Source organism: Ambystoma mexicanum, chromosome 1p, assembly GCF_040938575.1.
Source record: "Ambystoma mexicanum isolate Mex_15411 chromosome 1p, UKY_AmexF1_1, whole genome shotgun sequence".
NCBI lineage: Eukaryota > Metazoa > Chordata > Amphibia > Caudata > Ambystomatidae > Ambystoma > Ambystoma mexicanum.
The window spans coordinates 412205085-412223163 of NC_090921.1; the positions used below are offsets into that span (position 1 = coordinate 412205085).

The window sequence follows — 18079 nt, forward strand, 5'->3', positions numbered from 1 at the left end:
GGTGGACCCCTTTACTTCCAGTGTAAACAAGAAGTGCAGGTGGTTCTGCTCCAGGAAACTTCCTCGAAAGGGTGTGTTGGCGGTCGAATGGGATTTCGATCTGCTCTATACGTTCCCATAGATCTTTGTCATTCTGCTGGTTCTCAGAAGATTGCGTCGGTTCAGGGGCACAATGATCTTGATCGCTCCGGTTTTGGCTCAGAGAAAGTGGTACCCGGAGTTGTTGGACATGGCCATCTGCCCACCCTGGCGTTATCCACAGAGGACAGACTTCCTTTCCCATTTAGAGGGGAGGGTCATGCGTAAGAACCTCTGCAGCACGCCTGGCTGCTGAAAGGTAGAGGTATCGGGAGTGGGATTTGTCGCAGGACATCTTGGACATACTCCTTTGTGCTAGAAGACCCGCACCAAGTCCATGTTTGCCTGCTGGTGGCTGACATTTTTGTCTTGGTGCCCTGAAGGGGATCTGTGCCCTCTTACTTGCTCCACCTCTTCTGTCTTTTGGCCAACAAATGGTACAGTGAAGGGCATCTCGCAGCAATTTCAATCTTCAAGAGGACCCTAGAGCATGGCTTTTTTTTTCACGATACCCAAAGTTATTCAACAAGGGTCTTTTCAATATGTTTCCCCACCGCCAACTTATTGTTCCGGCGTGGGATCTGAATTTAGTATTTACATTTGAATGGGCTCTCTGAGTTTCATCATTCTTGTTCTTTAAGACTGCTCATCCTTGGATTTTACTGGTTCCATCACTTCTGCTAAATGGGTGAGTGAGCTCCAGGATCTGTTAACACTTCCTACTTGGTTTTCTCCAAGGAGAAGGTGACATTGAGAGTCAGACTCTGTTTCCTTATAAGGTGGTCTTGGATTTCCATTTCTCTCAAAAGATCTATCTACCCATCTTCTTTCCTCCGACTCACCCTTCCAAGGCACAGCAATGGTTCCATCGTTAAGTTCCAGTGCAGGCCCAGAAGTTCTATGTCGCTTGGACATGGGAGAACAGGACTGTAGACCAGTTTTTGGTTGGATACACGTGGTCCAAGCAGGTAGGGCTGTTACAAAACAGACCATGTCTCAATGGATCAATCTCTGCATCTCAGATTGCTATGATCTGGCCGTCAAGGAGGCCTATGAGGGTCTCAGGGTTCACTCCACCAGAGGGTTGGCAGACATTTCGGCTCTGCAATGCGGAGTACCTGTTCAGACACATGGGCTTCCTTGTACACATTTGCTAAGCCTTACTGCTTGGATTCTATGTCTTGGCACGTCGCTCATGAGCTGTCCCTCAGAGTTTTCTGGTTTAAGTGGGGTACTTGGTACCCTTCATCCTCCAGGTCATTTTACTGCTTTGCGAGTATATCATAGATGAGGAATCCATGAGAAAAAGGAGTCCATTAGAAGAACAAATGGCTTACCTCTCGGTAACGTTCTTTCAGATGATCCTCCCACTGATTCCTCCTGGCCCTACCTACCTGCCCCTCTTTGGTTCTGTGTTCCCTCATCGACTGAGTGCTAGGGAAAAGGGTAGAACTGAGGTCATGGCACCTCTATATATACTGGCCCGACAGCAAATCTGGCGCTGGGCACATAGAGGTGTCGGGCAGAGCCGAGTGTGGAACTGTGCGAGTGTAGCTAACCTCTACATGGAAGCCTTCGAAATAAACAGAATTATGAAAATAACAAACCCTTTTTTCAAATACATTCGCATCTGGCGAAGGTACATCGATGAAATCCTTGTGATTTGGTCCGGCCCGCAAACAGCCTTGAGGAGTTTCTTGTTTGGATAAACAGTCAAGACAGATACCTGAAATTTACCTCCAACTACAGCACTAGCAAACTCTAAGTTTTAGACATCACCATCACAGTAGACCCCATGAAGAACTGCGTCTTTGTCAAACCCTACAATTAACCGACAGACAGAAATTCGCTGCAGCATTATAGTAGCTCACATCCAAAATATGTAAGGGACAACCTCCCTTTGGGCCAATTCTTGAAGCTCAAAAGGAATAGTTCCAAGAAGGATGATTTCAACGAAGAAGCTGTCAAGATGCAGAATAAGTTACTCCAAAGTGGCTATCCGCAGAAGATAGTTAAGAAAGCACTTAAAAGAGCTAACAACAACAATCGGGAGTTCCTATTGGAGTACAAAGAACAGTCTGAAACCAAGAAAGATCCCAAAATAATTTTCGTAAACACCTTCAGTAATATGTCAAACGACATCAAGAAAATAATTTTGAAAAATTGGCCAATCTTGGAAAAAGGAGAGACACTGGTACATAGACCTGTTGTTGCGTTTAAACGCAGCAAAAATTTGAAAGAACAAGTGACTAGGAATGATGTGTTGCTCAGACCTCGATCTACAACGAGCCTGACTCAGTTATGGGGTCTTCCTAAAATTGTGGGCCATCATCCATGTGGAAAGTGCGTATATTCCAAGTATACAGCAAAGAGCATAGAAGTAGACATAGGTCTGAAATTTAAATGGCAACAAAAATCGCATACCAATTGTAATTCTACCTTGGTAGTTTATGCTATCTGGTGCCCATTTGATAAAATCTACATTGGTAAAACGGACTGGAAAGTGAAACTCTGCATTGGGGAACATAAAAGCTGCCTAAAAAGTCGGTCTAAAAACGCACCCATGGTTGAACACTGAATAGAACATCAACACACATTGGAAGACCTGAAATGGACAGTACTTTATAAACTGACACCTAGCATGGACACCAACAGGGACAAAACGATCCTTTTAAAAAAAGAACAACAACTTATTTGTTTAACCAACAGCTCCATGACTGGCCTTAATGAGAAATTGGATTGGAATTTGTAAACTGTTATTCAAATGTAAAATGAGACGCAATCTAATACAACAAACGGATTAGGCTCACTAGCATCGCGCGTGGTTGATAGCTCTCTTCTTAATGGGGGTCGCCTCACAGTTGCGATGGCAACACAGACGAACGTCCACTCATGAAACAAAGGAGGGGCTGGATATATTCATGCACGATTAGCCAGATGGATCAGCTTGACGAACGCTCTAATCACATGACACGTGAGCGCTCCAGTCATGAGATACGCGAGACGCTCAGAGACACGTCTATCTAGGCATATAAATCATGTGATTGACCTAACACTCCAGCAACAGCACTCGAGCACGGACGGAGAACCACTGAGGAAACTTACAATGCAGTAAGATTTAGAACCCTGAGCATAAGCAATACTTACATGATAATCCGTAATCTTTCCAGCTAGTCGAACACGGACTTCCATTCACGCTAAATGGGGTGCCGTACCTAATGAGCTACAACAGCTGCTCTTTTTCTTTTCGTTCGCACACCTCAACCCTGATCTGACCTGCTCACCCATTAACTCGAGCCTCATTAAACTCTGAATAGTGCATGCGGTTGCTAAATGTGGTTTTCCTTTACGCCTCTGAGTCATTCAAACGCATTTTGTGCTTTCACTCTTTACAGGCCACTAACCGGCATCTGTAACACCTCAGCAGCTATTTATTAGCAAAGGAACGCCACAGAACACTTATCCCGAGTCCGGTCCACAGCACACGGATAAAGCAAAAAGCATTATAACACGACTCAAAAGGACAGTGTATTGTTTCATCCACTGCGCAACCGTGATTGTACAAGGAATGGTAAGCAGTTCACTGCACCTCTGAATGCTTACACGTGAAATGTACCCAGCATGTACTGACAGAGATGCGTTTCGCCTTGTTCCTCCTTGCCTTTCTGATGCAGAATAGTCAACGGTGTTTTGTGCAACTCCTGACTGCGGCCACACGGAATTAAAGACCGACTAACTCGGATGACCTTTTTCGTATATTTCCTCGTGCACCTCCACTTTTGATGTAAGTGATGATTCTTACTTCAAGTTTTAGCACCTTGATGCACAAATGTATTCTAATGAGCTTCCTATTCACCTATTCCTGTTCGAACCAGCACACTGAGCAGTGTATTTTTTTTACACAGTGCTGCCACCATGTAATTGCTGGTGCCTCAATTTTACTCCCATGAGTATTTTCATCCTTATTGAGCGCCACCATTTTCTTTTTAGATCACTAAAAGTGATGTACTTACCAGTTTAGGAAGTTATATCATTTGTTGACCAGTATTCTTAAACTAGGTCGACCTCTAACGTTCATTCCTTCCTATTTACTAGAGAATGAATTCACAGGGCATTACTCATTTTTACCCTGATCTGTTCCCTTTTCATATATGGAGTCCCTCTCTTGCTGTTGAGTCTCAAACGATTCTTGGACCATTTGCAGGACGAGATGAGTTTGGACTATTAATCCACATGAATATGTGCCTTAAACTATTATATTTGCTATTGTGCTTTCTACCTATTTCCTCTTGATTGACCCTGCAATAATCAGATTGTAGTTGTTACTAGATTAATTGTACCCTAACCAACACCATTAGTTGGTTATTTTTGGTTTTGGTAGACGGCAGACTACCCCTGAAGAATTTCTGTTTACTTTTCTTACATACACATTCAGAAAGAAACATGTTGGGAAAAGTGATGAATGAATGAGTATGTCTGAATCTGAATTAGAATGAATGTAGTGAGTGATTAAGTTGATTTTGGTGACACTTGCACAACACTACCCTGGAGTGACCCTAATCTCTATTCACTCCTGGTTTTTCACACTGTTCATTACTATTTAGTATCTGTTGTGATTATTTTGCATTTTTTCTGTTTATTCTGCTGTTTTACCTCCAATTGTGAAGGTGTACTTGCTATTAGCACTTGCACTTTATACCAGTTGCCTGGTTATTGAAGTTTTTAATGTTGACTGTAAACAAACTCCAGGTTTTTAATGATGATGAAAACTAATAAATGATATATATTTTTGTAAACTCGTTTGGAATCTGATCAGTAATTGGTGATTAATGCTGCAAGCACTGGGACACTAATTGAAAAGGGAACATAAGAAGCCCCTTGGCACTGTTTTGTTTGTTGTTCTAGGCTTCGCCTAAAAGTATAGAAGATGTGCCAAGCAGAGGGCTCATAATCCTCTTACCTCCCCAAAGGTGTTTGTTTGTAGCTGCGCCCCCTGGCAGCAGAAAACGTTTACGAAGAGCAGCTGGTGCTGGGAGATAGATATCATAGATGATGAATTCGTGGGAGGATCGTCCTTCAGAAAGAACATTACAGAGAATAATTTGTTCTTCTGAGACCACACTCCATGTTTCTCCACATGATAAATTCAGAAATGACTCGGAATGAGTATATCTCCACCTTGCACCTCTCCCCTACCATCTTCCCACACTTGTGCGATCTGAATGACACAAGACGTAGTAATATCGTTATTTTGTCGTCTCTTTGTTTCCCCATCTTGTCTTGTCGCTCCTAGAAACACTTGAGTGCACGCGCGTTATAAATGCCACATCATATTATATCTCATTACTGACTTTCTTTTCCAATCATTCCACGGTGGCCCAACATACACTCCATTCACAGGATGTGAAACTGGTGCTAGAATTCTACATATAACACATCCTAACCTTCAGGAAGTCTGATCGACTGTTTGTATCCTGTGGCGGTCCACATAAGGGCTGTTCTATATCTAATAAAGGGCTGGCCCGTTGGGTTAACTGCATCCTTTACTGCCACTAACTTTAGGGCTGCACAAGAGCAGGTTAAGTTACTGCATACTCATCCGGAAGCAAGGCAGCAACAGGTTATTTCTGAAGGACATTTGTAGAGTGGCCACCTGGAGGTCACTACACACCTTTGCAGGGCACTACAGTCTTGATGAGGACATTAGATCACATCTGCAGTTGGTCTAGTGGTGCTGCCACATCTTTTAAATGGCAGTAAGAGCAGCCTTACCCTCTATTCCCAATAACCTTATGATATGCAAACCTATGAAAGATCTACGCGACCCGCCAGCCTTCCCATTGAGGCTTAACGGTACATAAAAGAAACATGTTACTTAACTGTAACTCCCATGTGGATTCCCATGCTCATGAATACGATTACACACCAGTACATATACACACAATCATGGGCGGTGGCAAGGCTCAACAGAAGCAATACACTTACCCCTGGAACAGACTCCCCTCAAGCAAACAGGTTGTGTAGCACCGTCTGGCCGACCCAGGACTCCTTCCTTGAATCCCTGTCCAAGTAGTAGAATCTGGTGAAGGAGTGTGTCCACCTACACATATGCAGCCCTTCAGATGTTGAGCAGGGGAACACCAGAGAGAAATGCTGTGGTTGCTGTGATGGTTCAGTGGAGTGGGCTCTTGGCCTGGAAGAGGTCTGTTGGCCAGACAATGACAGTGCATGACACAGCCGGAGAGCCATCTGGATATGGAAGCCTTAGACAGAGCTTCCTGTGTCCCACAGGTCCAAAACTGACGAACAGTTGAGATGTCTTCCGAAAATCCTTTGTGTGTGCCACAAATATTCAAGGCACGAGCAACATCCAGCGAATGCAGCACCCTTTCAGTAGGAGTAGAAGGGTTCGGAAAGAAAACTGGCAGGACCAAATGCTTGTTGAGATGGAACTCCGAAGGAACCTTCAGCATAAAGGTGGGATGCGTCCGCAGAACCACCTTTGCAGAGTGTAAGGTCAAGTATGGCTGCTTGCAGGAGAGGTCCTGGATCCGCCTGCTCGAGGTGATGACTATCAGGAAAGCAGCCTTCCACGAAAGAAATTTCAGAGGGACCCGATGCATCGGCTCAAATGGAGGGCCCAAGGGCTTAGTTAAAACCAAGAGCCTGGGCAGGAACCTTCACCGTTGGGAAAGCCCTGAAGAGGCCTTTAAAGACCTCCTTAACGAGCCATTGTGCGACCACAGGAAGTGCTTGCCTGAAGCCAGGGTGTAGCTGGATATGGCAGCCAGATGAACCTTGATGGAGGCGTGAGCCAGGCCAGCCTTGGCCAGCAAAAGCAGGTACGGGAGGAGCTGTGGAGCCATTACCTGCTGACGTAATTAGAGACCTGCACCACACTGTGAGCCCTCCATTTATGGCCGTAACAGGACAACGTAGAGAAAGCTCTGGCCTTGGCCAGGATCTTCTTGCACTCCAGCGGCAGGGAATAGTGCCCAAACTATAGTGCTGCTGCAGGTTCAAGGCCGTGAGGCTCAGCAGCACTGAGTCATGGTGCAGTATTGTTCCGTTTTCTCTAGAGAGAAGGTCCGGAAGTGAAGTCGGACAGATGGACGGAGCCCTGACAGATGAAGCGGGTCTGGGTACCAGATCTGGTGCGGCCACGCTAGCGCGATGAGGATCATCTTGCAATGGTAACGTCTGAGTGTGTTGATCACACGTAGCAGGAGAGAAATCACAGGGAAGGCGTACAGGGAGAGCACCTCCCACTGGAACGAGAAGCAGTTCCCAAGACTCCTCGGCTGAGGATACATGCTGGTGAACTTCCGGCATTTGAGTTGGCAGGTGTCGCAAAGAGGTGGATCTGGGTAAGACCCCACCTGCTGAAGAGTTGAGCCATCTGCGTCTGCTGAAGTTCCCACTTGTGGCAGGACGCAGCTCCCTGCTGAGCCGGTAGTCCAGATAAGAGTAGATAAGAGTAGGCGTGTATCCCCTTGCAGCGCAGCTGCGATGCCACCGGGGCCAAGCATTTTTCAGACCGAAGTGCAGGGCACTGAACTGGTAGTGCCGTCCCTGAACCACAAAATGCAGGAACGTCCAATGTTTTCGATGAATGGGGATGTAAAAGTATGCATCCTCCACGTCCAGACTACAAAATGCAGAAACGTCCAATGTTTTCGATGAATGGAGATGTAAAAGTATGCATCCTCCACGTCCAGACTACAAAACGCAGGAACGTCCAATGTTTGAGGAATGGGGAAGGAAACGTATGCTCCCTCCAGGTCCTGAGTTGCCACAAAATCCCCCTTCTACATCTGGTTGAGCACATGCTGCAACGTGACCATCCTGATCTTCTGGTGTGTCTTAAGTCTAGGATTGGCCGCCACGCTCCGGCTTCTTTAGCACCAGAAAGTATCTGGAGTACACTCCGGAGCCCAAGAGGTGCTGAGGCACTAGCTCTTTTACACCTTTCTTTAACATGGCTCGAACCTCCTGCAGCAGCTGGGCCATGTGAAGTTCTTGACACAGTACAGGAGGAATGCGAGGGCACCTGTGTTAAAACTCCAAGGCGTGCCCTTGTCGAAAGAACGTCCAGCACCCACTTGTCTGTGGTGATGTTTTTCCACTGCTCGACAAAGTTTGAGAGCTGTCCTCCCACTGCGGTGCGGAAGTGGGGGCTCAGGTTCACGGCCGGTTCAGGCATACTTGGGCACCTGCGTCCTGGCCTGCTGACGGTGACAATTCTGGCTCCCGATGTCGTAGGCTTGGGAGTGGCCCCTGTAGGCTTCCTGGGCGGTGGAGCACTAGGGCTGACAGTAGGGAGTGGTGTACCTCTTGGAGGACCTTGAGACGCTCCCCCACGGGTAACAAAAGGACAACCGCCTCTGCTGCAGTGTGCCCAGAGAGCGGGCTGTCTGCGTGTCCATCTTGATAGCCTGGAGAGTCTCATCCACTGCCTTCCCAAACAGGGTGTCCCATCAAAAAGCATGTCCACCACCTTGGACTGGAAGTTCACCCAGAAGTTTGGGGCCTTTAGCCATCCCTGCTGTCGAAACGCCACACCATTACCCATCTGGTGGAACCCAGGGACAGCTATGTCCAGCGCAACTGTGGTGGTGTAGTCCGAAGCCACCTCTCCTTCCTGGAACAGGGCCATGGTCTGGGCCTTCTTGTCGTTAGGCAGAAAGTCCAACAACGGCCCAAGTCTTGTAACAAAGCTCTCTGTCCCCAACAACGGCCCGAGCTTTGTATCAAAGCTCCGTCGTAATGAGACAAATGGCGAGAACATTGGCGGCCTTTACGGTGGAGGCCACGATGTAGATGATGCGTATGCCCACTGAATCCAGCTTCTTGCCTCATGGTCTGGGACCACCATGGAAGACGATAAGGGGCTGGACGAACACTTCCGGGCAGGTGGCCAACACAACCGAGTCTGGAGAGGGCTGCGACCAGTTACACCTGGGAGTCGAGTCCGTGACCCAGTATTTTTTTTCCAGTCGGTCCCTCTTGGGGGGTGTGGTAATTGGTGTCTTAATAAGGGCCAACCCTTCCTTCCAGACATCATCCAACAACAGAACTGAAATGACGGTCTTCACGTCGCTGAAAGAGAAACCCCTGTTTCTTCTTCTTCTCCGGCACGAGACTGAAGAGCATGGAAGCCTTTGAAGTCATGGAAGGAGCCAATTTCACCCGGTGGTGAAGCCCTGGTGGGCTCGTCGGTACCCAGAGGTTTCTTGTCAGCTGGGACATAGTCTTTATACTTTTCTGTATGATTAGCCGCGGTATCTGTGTCCATGCCGGTGTCAGTACGCAGCAGCTCTTCCTCCACCGGGTTCAATGCCCTATGAGGCGGCGGCAGCTGATGCCATATCCTTACTATGTACATTCTTTTGAACAGTAACAGTCGATAGTTGCTTTCCCAAGTCCTGTGTAATTAAAGATTTCTCAGTACATAGGCACTATCCACTCTTAGCCTTTGTGATGCCATTGCTTACATCTACTCCAACTGCTTCACTGATAGACTCATGGCCATCAGAGTTAGGATCCTTATAGGTTGCATCCTCAATCTCATCCTTATCGTTTACACAATTATCTACTTCTTCAATCACTTTCTCATTGTCAATACTGGGTCAAGAGTACAACCATCAACGTAAACTAACTGATTGTGCTGTTTTCTCAAATGTATTTTCTTATTTTTCCCTCTTTTCGAATCATTCTAACTGGCGCACTGTCCTGACTAATCATAGCGTTTAATGCTGGGGTGGGTTCAATTACATCTACTCTTATTACGTCCTCATGCACTCTTACACAATTATTAGTGTTCTCCACTTGTTTGGTAGAATCATTGATTACTATCACTTCGGGCCTTAAATGAGCCCTACTCTGTTCAGAGTCTTGTTCTTCCAATCTAGATGGGTTAAATATGTTTAAGATGTTTCGAGAATTTTTCTAGAGTCTGTTATAAAGTTTCATATTTTTTGACTTCTTTGTATATGTATTTTTTTATATTTTTTCCACCAACCTGGGATCTGAGTTCCTCGTGACACTCATGTTTGCAACAAATTCTGAGTGTGTGTTCTTACATTGTGGGGATTCAACTGTTCAGTCACATGGGGTTGGTCGTAACCAGTAATTCTATTTGAATCAACCTCATAAGTGCTGCCTTCAATCTGTGGGTGTGCACTCGATGTAATAAAAATATCGTCTCTTGTCTGTGATTGGTTGTTTATACCTGTTAAATTCAGATCATCCTCATACATTCTATTGCCTGGTGAGTCACTTAACCTTATGGACTGATTGTCCAATGCACGTATCTCGTCCTCCAGACTCATAAAAACATCCATTGTAGACATGCATACTCGTCTCTCGACTTCACTCAAAATAGGGCCTGACACATCTGAAGTCACAATTTGGTTGTCCCTTACTTCTACCTTCATAGAATCTGGAATAGAATGATTCATGGCCAAAGCTAAACTATATAATTTAATTTGTGCTTGTGAAAAGAACAGTTATTTTACCCTTTCCCTTGTTCCCTGGATTCTCCTTCTCCTCTGGGATATTTAAAATTACCTTGTTATCCAACGGAGTATAGTCATCACTTCTTAAATTGTATCGCTTCTTGCCTCGCTTCTTAACTCGTGTTTTAACCATCCTAAAGATATGGGGGATACCTCAGGGGCCAAACGTAATCAATAAACTTCAAAATACCTCACTTGCTAAATACTCAAAAAAGAGAAAGAAAAAAAAGATGAAACAGTCCACTAACAGTTAAATCACACCACTTGGTGAGCACTTTGATTGAATAAAGTACACAGAGAAGAGTAGGTTTCACTTAAAACTGTCCACAATCCAGACGAATAAATAGATCTAACTCATTAAGCAGGAACCATTCAGAATTTGAAGAACAGTATATAGACTCGGGAGGATGGAAGTCACTTATGAAAACAAAACACAGTGACACACTGCGTTTGTTTCAGAAACAACAAGGCAAAGACATTGAAGATAAAGTTTAAAGACTCCTTGCATTTGTTTCTGTAACTACGGTGGCAAGTTAACTGCGTCCTTCGTACCCGTTCACGCCGTGGAGTAGGTATGGGGATAACAGAGTTCCTCCCACTTCGTTTTCCATCAAAGCCCCTGTGAGAAACCAAATGGTGTCTCACCCGCTAGATCCCGGGGATCTGTCACCTAGGTGGCCAGGACATGGCCATCACTTTTGAATCCAGTTCCTGGAGGTGGACCAGTGCGGGAGGATCACCTGGATGAGAGGTCTAAGTGGGAGTGGGACACCGGACGATGAGACGCAGCATCCCTTAGAAACACAACCCCCCCGCTTTCCCGACACAAACACTTCCTCATGGACACCTCACTGTGAGAGAAAATGGACTAACACCTGAGCTGTATACCTGACATGTCCCAACACAAGGGTCAGGCAGAGTCAGGCAATTACTGATAATTACACACACACCTGACTTCCATCACACTTCCCCAAACGAATAACTGGGCGGAGCACGAAAGTACACTCTGAGCAAGGCAAAACACAGTGTGCAGTCATTTTTTCGAAAACATTTCGAAAAATAAATATCGAAAAAAAGTTGATTTTTTTTATTATATATTTATTTTGGGGTCCGGGAATAAAAAAAGGGGTAAAATAAAAAAAATAGAAAAAAGAGGGGATGTGGGGGGTTCCCCCCCATTTCGAAAAAAAAAACGTATTGAAAAAGAAATTCGACTTTTATTTTCGACATTTTTTTTTCTCGAAAAAATGACTTTCGATATTTTTGTTTTCGAAAAAATTACTATAAACTGCAAAACACACAAGGAAGTAGCAGTTCCGAGATGGCAGTTTAATACAAGGAGAAAGATGGCAAGACCAGAGAGGGTTGTAAGGAGGGAACTACCCATGACCTTTTCGAAGAAGAACCGTGACTTTCAAGAGCCCTCGTGAATATGAAACATAAGACAATGAATTAAAGCTTAAGAATGGTGCAGTGTGTATCGAAAAGGTACACAGGACACTCCTGCATCGATAGGCAAGACGGGGAGGAGCGATTGTCACCGTGGTACTGTCCTTGGCTTCCACAACAAAGAAGCAGCAGTAAAGTCAGGACAGCCGGTGAGTCAGGGAACTGATAGACTGGTCTGTGTTAGAACCAAGGTTGCGAGCTGCAACTTTGTATGATGAAATCTGCAAAGAGTATGAGGCATATGTGATGAACGAACAAGGGTGCTCATTCGAAGGTCACTGTTAGGTATCCAACTGAGAGTGTAAAATCGTTGAACTGTGAAATCGAATTGGTCCAACAACGGATCAAGCTAAACCCTGTGCACATTCCAAAGTCTTCGATAGCTAATACGAACTGCAATTGGTCCGAGCCCGGCTGAGGGAGACTAATTGTGAAAAAGGGATCTGAGCCCGGCTGAGGGGGATCTGGTGTGAACTGTGAGTCACCCGAAAAAAGATATTCTATAAGCATCTGAGAAGAAGATCTGAGCCCAGAAGAGGGGGATCCAAACTAAATATTGTGGCATAAAAAGGATCTGAGCCCGACTGAGTGGGATCCAGGGTGAAGAGTGAGTCACCTGACTTGACTATTTGTAAAGGAACTGTGTCCTCCTGCCGAAGAAGCCCGAGAGTGTCCTATGCTCGAGTGCACCACCTTGTCCCGTGCTGAAAAAGTGGGAAGGGAGGCCAACATCATGAACATTATCCCACACTATTTGTAATTAGCGATAAGGATTGGCAATAGCTTTTTTTGGTATAGGCCCTTTTATGTTGACAAGACTCCACTAGGACTGCATTCTTTATTATTTTATGGTCGTAGCTTGCTCCCATCTTTAGATTTAGGTTTAAATAGGTGTTTATGACACCCTTGTGAGAGTTCAGTAAACACCCTTGAACTGTGGTCACTTGTGTCTGTCTTACCTTGATAACATGCCTTCCTTACAACCCCATAAGCCACTGTGCTTTCACAATGTCACGTGAAATTCACCGAAACAGAGATCAGGTGTGGCGTGGGATTGGCTTGGAGAAAAGGACGTGTTTCAGTATCAAAGTAGTTGGAATGAGAAATGCGTGATTTAAAGTCCGCACATTTCTCTAGTAAATCGCAGTACTCATGCTCCCGCTCCAAACCTCCAAACAGCAAAACACTCCTGCCCGCACTTCACGTCCGCACTTCGCGCTGGCTGATGGTTAAATAGAATTTCCTCTGCAGTTAAAGGGGCAGCGATCCAAGCACAAATATGATCCAATGACAGTGGAAAAACACATCCACGCCTCGCAACACCAAAACACTTCTGCCCGCATTTCACACACGCGCTTCGAGCTGACTGAGAGTTAAATAGAACTTCCTCTGCAGTTAAAGGCGCAGCGATGCAAGCACAAATACGATCCAATGACAATGGAAAAACACATCCTTTCCTTGCAACACCAAAACACTTCTGCCAGCACTTTTCAGTTTTTACTGATTTATACACATAAATACAGGTGGAAATAATTCAGTTTTCTTTCAGTATTTGATTGTATTTGAATGGATATTCATGTGTCTTGATTAGCTCTTCGTGTTGTTAGTTATGCCTTGCAAGCCAATGACTGCAAAGTAACACAATGCAGTGGCTGAAAAAAGTGATCAATTTCCCTTTGAAAATGTATAATGGCTACAGAGATATTTGTCACGTCAGCATCAAGAGTACCTGTTTTTTTAGGGTGAAAAAAGATCTTGGTTTGATGTGCAAGAATCCAGCTCTATGAGCTTCCCATTACAAGCATCATAAGTACTACATTTTTAATTTTGAATAAATGTGAAAAAGCACTTGATGCAAATTATATATTTTTTAACAGAGCAAATATAAATGTGGATACATGGAAAATAAAAAAGACTAAAAAATAAATATGGATGAATACAGACTGACATATTGAAAAAATAGATACCGTACAACTGGGAGCCTTAATGATAAAGTACAGAGTTTTTTGTTTGGAAAAATCTTTTTATTGGTTTCATGACACAGTACAGGTGAATAAAGAGTTTGCATACCACTGCTCTTTCAGTATAATTTTTTGAAGCCATCGCTCTTAAAGCGTTCTGTAGTCATAATTCACCCATCCCAAAACTCCCCCTCCTTCCCCTCATAACTGGGTTCAACTACCTCCCACCCCCTTGTCCTTAACTGTGTGTATGCTTAGTAGTAGGCAGTGTCATTTGCGTTTGCAGCTGGGTGCGCTAGTGTCACTGTTAGTCAATCGTTCTTCCCTCCTCTGCCAGTTGTGTGGCTGCTTACCGTAGATCCTATCATCCCTCCCGCTGTCCCCTTCTTTACCATATATGTACAGGTCGACTATTTCCCCGAATCTGACCCCTCTGGTGGGGTTGTGCACCGACTGCCTCGTGAAGGCCGCTCTTTCTGATTGGCATGTTTTGGACAGGAGTTTGGCCAATTCTGAGTCTGAGGGTGGGGGATAGGCCTTCCAGTGGATGACCAGGAGTTTCCGTGCCGTGAACAATATAAGACTGATGACTTTGCGGATTAGTGTATCTGCATGTATATGTATCGTCCGAGTCTGCTCCCAGTAGCATGGCTTCAGGTGTGAAGGCGACATCCGTCCAGTCGATATCTGTAATTTGTGTGTGTTCTCTGCACCAGTAGGAGGTGATAGCAGGGCATTTCCACAATATGTGGCCTATTGTGCCTGCAGCTCTGCATGCCCTCCAGCACTCTGCAGAGGGGACGATCCCCATCTTGTGTAATTTGGCCGGAGTGTAGTATAGTCGTTGCAGGATTTTATATTAGATTTCCCTGTTCTTGATGTTCGTAGAAATTAGCGGTCTAGCAGTAAAGTATTCGAGAACGTCTGGTATGCCAATTTGAGACCCGAGGTCCTTGGACCATGCCATCGCTAGTGAGTGATTCCTGTTTAGGTTAATCGGGAGCCCCATCCGGTAGAAGGTGCAGAGCCGCGGGAAGGTGTTGAGGTGTTGTTCCATCTCTTTCTCGCATGGGGCCGGGGTGAGGAGATGCAAGTTCTGTGTCATGTGGGTGATTATTGTGGCTTGTATAGTTTGGTATGTAAGCCAGTCCCCGTGTTCAAGGCCTAGCACCTCACGAGCAGCTTGGAAATGTAGTAATGTCCCTCCCTCGCTAATGTCTATCAGCCGTATGTTTGCCCGTACAACAGTATCGCTTGTAGGCTGGACAATATCGGTGCATTCTGGGTTGGTAGCTCCTGTGTGGCTCGCAGTTTGTGCCATTGGGAAATAATTGGCCCAATGATCAGGTGTTTTTTTATGTTTACTGGTAGCTTATTAGGAGTTATGACCATGGTTTCTATTGGGGATAGTGCGTTCAGTAGGGCTATTTCCATCGCCCGCCAGCTGGAGTCGTCCGAGGCATCTAGCCATCTCTTCATCCAGCAAACCTGTGCTGCTTGGTGGTAGGCTTTTAGTGATGGGGCTGCCAGTCCTCCATTTGCCTTACCCGCCTGCAGTACTGGGAGACGAACTTGTGCCTTTTTCCCATTCCATATAAAGTTCGCGATTGCTTTATCTAGTTCTTTCATCGATTTAGGGGTCGGGCTGACTGAGATCATCATAGTTACATAAATTAATTTGGGGAAAGAGTTAATTTTCAGTGTGTTTATCCTCTCTGTCAGGGAGCGGAATCGTGTATCCCATCTGCTCAAGTCTTAGCATATGTTCTTTATGATCTGTGAGTAGTTTAGATCTTGGAGTTCGTCTAGTGAGGCGCTTACCTTTATGCCTAGGTATTTAATAAGTTGCGTTTGGAGCATGAATGGGGCCATTACCCCGGGGCACCAGGGGAGGTCACGTCGCAGAGCATTACCTCAGAGTTGCTCCAGTTAATCTTGTAGCCGGCCATCAGCCCAACCTCTTGCAGTATCGCTTGGATATGCTGAAGGGCAGCGTGGCCTTTGCTTACATAGAGCAACTTGTCGTCGGCATACAGGGAAACACAGTGCTCTTCTCCACCCTGGTGTATGCCCGCTCCGCTGTCGTCTGGTCGGAGTCTAATCGCTATTGGCTCTATTGTGAGAGCCTACAGTAGGGTCGATAATGGGAAGCCCTGTCATGTACCCGATTGCAAATCAAATATACGGTAGGGAATGCCGTTGGTGACTACTGCGGTGGTCGGGCTCGTGTATAGTAGTTTGATCAGATGGACAAGATCAGGGAGAACGCCGTAGCGGGGCAGGACCGGGAATATGAACTCCTACTGTACCTTGTCGAACGCTTTTTCTCCGTCCATTGCGATTATGATATCCTCCGGGTCTCTATCTCCCGTGATCAGATGCAGCAGCCTTCTGACTTTGTGGCTCGAGTGTCTGTTGCGAATGAATACTGATTGGTCCTTGTGTATTATAAATGGGAGACTATTTTCCATGTGTCGTGCCAGGCATTTCGCCAAAATGTTGTGGCGTCTGAATTTATTAGAGAGATGGGTCTATAGGAGCCGCATAGTTCAGGGTTCCTCCCGCCCTTATGAAACACTATAATATTTACGGCTAGCATTGACTGTGGGAGCTGACCTCTGGTTATTGCCTCATTAAAAACCTCCTGTAGTCTGGGCGCCATTCATCTACCATGCTTTTATGGAGATCTATCAGGATCCCATCGGGGCCGTACACTTTCCCGGCGGCCAATGCCGCTATTGATCTCTGCCGCCATGAAGCAGGTGTCTATTGCGGCCGTGTGACCTGGTGGGATCGTTGGAATTTTTATGGAGTCCAGATACGACTCTATATCCCCGAGCTGTGCTCGCGTCTGATGCTGTGTACAAGTCTCCATAGAATTCGGCAAATCTGGCATTGATTCGGTCATCCCTTACCAATAGGTTGCCTAAAGTGTCCCTGAATGCAGCGATTGTTTGCGCTGCTTGTCTTTGCCTTAGGGCTAGAGCCATCAGCCCCACTGGTTTGTCGCTCTCTGAGTAATACGTTTGTGACCAACTGGTGTGTGACTTCTGGGCTCTTTCCTCGGTTAGTTGTCTCATATTTGCCCTCAGTTTATTCAGTACCGGCCCCAGTTGCTTGTTTCTGGTTCCTTTCTGGCGCTTTTCTACCTGTTTGAGTTCTGCTGTCAGTTGGGCTACGGTCTCCTTCCATGTTTTTCATTTGTGTACCCAGCTCGAGATGCAAGGTCCCCGCAAGTAGGCTTTGAACGCATCCCAGCACGTATATGCAGTGTAGTTCTGTACCAGATTGAGTTCCCAGAACCCATCGATGTCATCCGCAAGCTGTTCTTTGTGATCTGAGTATTGGGGTGTAAAGACTGGAGGGGGGGTCTGTACTTCTGCTCTCTATATGGCAGAGGAGAGGCACAGAGGACCCCAGCCAAGATTCTCTATTATTGGTAACATAGTCGAGCAATCAAGGCCTAGCTTCTCAGGAGGTGATGCAGGCTGGCTCTTAAGTACAGTGTAGTCCCCAAGCCCCCACACAGGAATGTCCACACACTGTATTGGTTAAAACACAGTCTTTATATAATTAAGTTCAAGGTTATGTACACAATCACAATAGCTCACTTTGTGCTCAGAAAATCTACAATGGCAAATATATACAGTTCTAAGTGGTAACACAATCATTATTAGATTTCATTAAAGTGCATCAACAGTACTCTGGTTAAATGTCACACAATTCACTTAATAAAGGTAAACAACAATAGACATAGGAGGAAAACAGTTGGTTAGAACAATTGGCAAAATACTGGCCTCTACCGTTAAACACAGTTCTGTGTGGAGATCCCCCCCACCTGGGCAACCTGTAAAGATATATCACAAGCCCAGTCCATATATTATTCTATAAGTCTTATTTCCTTCTATATGTTTCTACCCGCCCAATGTACCTGGTAGAGCAGAGTTCTTCGAAGAGATGTCGATGGATCCTTCTTGCGTGACTCCCTTTAAAGCAGGAGCCACGGATCGGTGAGAGGCGTCGAAGAGGGTGAACTTGGCGTCGATGAAAAGTTCGGGGGTGCCCAGACCATGG

The 18079-nt window shown here is 45.6% G+C and overlaps 2 protein-coding genes across 5 annotated transcripts in view; one reads left to right on the forward strand and one right to left on the reverse strand.

The window, feature by feature from the left end:
• Positions 1 to 18079, reverse strand: part of CPAMD8 (C3 and PZP like alpha-2-macroglobulin domain containing 8) — a 1947746-nt gene that overhangs the window by 675955 nt on the left and 1253712 nt on the right. The window lies entirely within an intron of this gene.
• Positions 3082 to 18079, forward strand: part of LOC138571718 (uncharacterized) — a 662275-nt gene continuing 647277 nt past the window's right edge. The window contains exons 1-3 of one of the 3 annotated variants that reach the window (XM_069649212.1): positions 3082 to 3189; positions 3474 to 3649; positions 3753 to 3862. The gene's annotated coding sequence lies outside the window, so the exon portion shown is untranslated. The remainder of the gene's footprint in view (positions 3190 to 3473; positions 3650 to 3752; positions 3863 to 18079) is intronic. The other 2 variants (XR_011303895.1, XR_011303894.1) reach the window with 2 other exon arrangements.